Genomic DNA, 3,807 nt, shown 5'->3' with positions numbered 1-3,807 from the left:
ATATATATATATATATATATATATATATATATATATATATATATATATATACAACATGTTTTGTTTTGGTTGTTTGTTTTTGTATAAAGCCTCACACACTATATTAAGCGAGTTTGTTTTAAACATGACATACATATTAATTCATTTTACCAGGCCTTATTCCACACAACTCCGTGAATTTCCCGTGGAGCCAGCCATTCAAACAAAAACAAACGAAACAAAACAAAACAAAAAACATTATTGCCAACAGCATTTGGTGTTCCCAGGCGGTCACCCATCCAAGTACTAACCAAACCCAACGTTGCTTAACTTCGCTGATCGGACGAGAAGCGGTGTTCTCAACGTGGTATGGCCGTTGGCATGAGACTGCCTACACATTGTGGCTAATAACCAACTCTTTTTAGTCATCACGGCAGGATACGGACCTTCTTGTGGTGTCTTAATGGTAATTGTATCCTAACATATTTTTGTCTCCTTGGCATGGATATTTAACATCGTTTATTCAGTCTTGGGTTTATGTTCTTTCGCCATTTACAGACATTTTACATCTACCTACTTCCTCAGCCTGCCCTGCCAATTTCTAATGAATTTGTGGATTTTCTTATGTAATACATACATGTGTGTGCTCATCTGCTCTTCAGTTTTTATGATATTTGTCTCATCTGTCCTGCTTTATGATACTTTTACAAAGAACATGAACAAATGCTTCTATTTTAGAGAAGATATGGGATCCAGGTTTCGGAGCCGTAAAACCAACCGTCGTGATTGGTGGACGAGTTGCCAGGTTGCAGCTTCTGTACCGTGCCGGCACATAAATAGGTTCGGCTCAAGCGGCGGCAGCATCATTCCCCCGTGACTGTCTGAGCGTCTCTCATCACCTTGGTTGGTTCATCATCATCATCATGGTAGAAGCAAAGCCTACCAAGAAGGCTGCGGCTGCTGCTGCTGTGGTGGCCACCACCAGGAAACCTCGCGTCCAGGTTGCTCACCCGAAAACTAGTCAAATGGTTCTGGCCGCGGTCGCAGCACTCAAAGACCGTAAGGGCTCGTCTCTACAAGCAATCAAGAAGTACGTTGTTGCCAACAACAAAGTCGAGGCTGCCAAGATCGCCATTTACATCCGAAGATTTCTCAAGAAAGCAGTGGCTGACGGCATTCTTGTTCAGACCAAGGGAAGTGGAGCTAGTGGATCATTCAAGCTGGCCGTAGCAGAGAAGAGGGCCGTTCTAACTCCCAAGAAAGCCACCACAACCAAGAAACCATCTACAGCAGCAAAGAAGGCCGTGGTAACTCCCAAGAAAGCCGCCACAAGCAACAAACCACCTACAGCCTTGAAAAAGAAGCAGCAGCAGCTTGTTGTTGGGAACAAAAAGCCCAAAATAAAGAGAGCTTCAAAATCTCCCAAACCACCCAAGGCAAAGAAAGCTGTCAAGAAAACAACAAAGGCAAAATAAACGACGACATGCAAGCAGCATGAATACACATGACAATAAACATCCAGGCCTCCCCCCTCAGTGGAGGGGCCTCATATGAGTCCAAAAAGAGTTTAGTTTTGTAGACAAATAAATCATTACTTTTGGGGTAGATTTACTCTGTATATTATATATATATATATATATATATGTATATATATATATATATATATATATATATATATATATATATATATATATATATATATATATATATATATATATATATATATATATATATATATATATATACATGGGTGAGGTGATATGGTACCAAAGTTTTGGGTGAGGTGATTGACATTTACACAAGATAAAACACGAACCAATGGGAATAAAAACATAAGAATGGAAGTAACTGCAGAAGGCCTATTGGCCCATAACACAAGCACTTCCTCTTGATGCTTCTATATTGGTTCGGAGTCTTGAAGCTATAATATATATATATATATATATATATATATATATATATATATATATATATATATATATATATATATATATATATGCACACAAAACTAAATAGTCTTGTTAGACAAATTGCCCCTATTAGAGGCAAGTTGACTAACAAGCCGAATGACTGCAATTGTTTTGAATTTGAGTTAAATCTAACATAGAAATGTAATCAAACCTAACCTAACCTATGCTAACCCAAGCTAAGCTAACCTAACCTAACCTAAGCTAACCCAAGCTAAGCTAAGCTAACCTAACCTAACCTAACCTAACCTAACCTAAGCTAAGCTAACCTAACCTAACCCAGCAATTCATGATCTTAATATAATACTGTTAATTGGATAAACCAATTTGGAAAGAAATGTTCGAAAATAACAAAATTAACTGTGCTTGTTAGGAAAATTGGGCCTTGCATACTTGTCCCAATAGTGTGGTTCTCGCTTTTAGGTACGACATAAACGTATACCTAAGTTGAGACAGAAAAAGATTCTCACTCAAACATGCATATCGATTGCCAGTCCTGAATTCTGGGTAGATATTCGTGTCCTCCCTTTTCATTTACCATCATTTGGATACTATCAAAACAGCTCTGAGAAGGATAAAATGAATAAAACGGGTAGCTCACTCATGTAAAAAGCAAGAGTTGGGAAAGATCTCTCTCTCTCTCTCTCCCCCTCACACCCCCCCCCCACCAATGATCCTGCTCTGCTAGTATATAACGTAACAAACCTTCCCCCCCCCCTCCCTCCCCAATCAGAGTCCCTTTAAGCATGCGAGGATAAAAAATAGATTTCATAAGACCCAATGTGCTAGCTGATATCAAAACAATTTATGTTATCGTCTATTAAGCCCTTCAGTAAAAATGTATAGGGACCTAATTAGGTCCCGTTTTGAGGTGGTGGTGGGTGGAATCGATGGATTAGCCAAGCTCTTATCCGCCGAATCCGTAGAGGGTACGACCCTGGCGCTTCAGAGCGTACACCACGTCCATGGCAGTGACGGTCTTCCTCTTGGCGTGTTCCGTGTAGGTTACAGCATCACGGATGACGTTCTCGAGGAACACCTTCAGGACGCCACGGGTCTCTTCGTAGATGAGACCCGAAATACGCTTGACGCCGCCACGACGAGCTAAGCGACGAATAGCGGGCTTGGTGATGCCCTGGATGTTGTCACGTAGCACCTTACGATGACGCTTGGCGCCACCCTTTCCGAGTCCCTTGCCTCCCTTGCCGCGTCCAGTCATGGTGTTGTAGTTGTGTGAATCGAATTGACGACGAATGCCATTCATTCATTCATTTAAATATAGGTCAAGATACCCTAATGGGTGAGCGTGGAAGTGGGGATAGGGGAAGAATTAGTGGGGGTGAGAGGAAGGGTTTTCAGTATTAGGTAAAGTGCCAGGGCTAGACCCAGCTGCATGGCATTGAAATCGTTGTGACCAGACTAGGCAGTGAAGGCAAGGAATCGGATCTGTGACAACATTTCGTCTTTTCTGAGCACCCACGGAGACAGCAGTCCTCAGCTGGGTGTGCCCTGGAGGCTCACACCAGATGTGGTCTTTGATCTGTTAATCAGCATCGCGGCCCACCCAAGGCACCAGAAAACGGGAGCTAGTTGGTCCCCCCCTAAAGAGGGGGGAGAAGAGTTAGGAGGTTATAGTTGGAAGTTTGGTGATTTGAGTAGTGATATTATAGGAGAGGGGTTATGTAAAGGACGGAGCAGGAGGTGGATCGTCGATCAGGTTAAAGAGGTTGTGCGTATGTCTGGGTCTGCTTAGGACGTTTCTGAGGAACGTGTCGTAGTTGTCATGATAGGTGAGAATTCTGTCAATCTGTTTCTTCCCCATAGTATCCCAGGTTATGTTCAGAGGTGGCGTACTAGTAGC

The 3,807-nt window shown here is 42.1% G+C and overlaps 1 non-coding gene across 1 annotated transcript; it reads right to left on the bottom strand.

Moving 5' to 3' along the window:
* Positions 1-241: 241 nt before the first annotated feature.
* On the bottom strand, positions 242-360 carry LOC138353446 (5S ribosomal RNA). The gene has a single exon (XR_011223149.1). It is a non-coding gene; the product is annotated as a 5S ribosomal RNA (ribosomal RNA).
* Positions 361-3,807: the final 3,447 nt, after the last annotated feature.

The sequence above is a fragment of the Procambarus clarkii genome, chromosome 57 (assembly GCF_040958095.1).
Source record: "Procambarus clarkii isolate CNS0578487 chromosome 57, FALCON_Pclarkii_2.0, whole genome shotgun sequence".
Taxonomy (NCBI): Eukaryota; Metazoa; Arthropoda; class Malacostraca; order Decapoda; family Cambaridae; genus Procambarus; species Procambarus clarkii.
The sequence above is the reverse complement of the archived record's forward strand: the minus strand, read 5'-3'. Positions and strand labels throughout refer to the sequence as shown.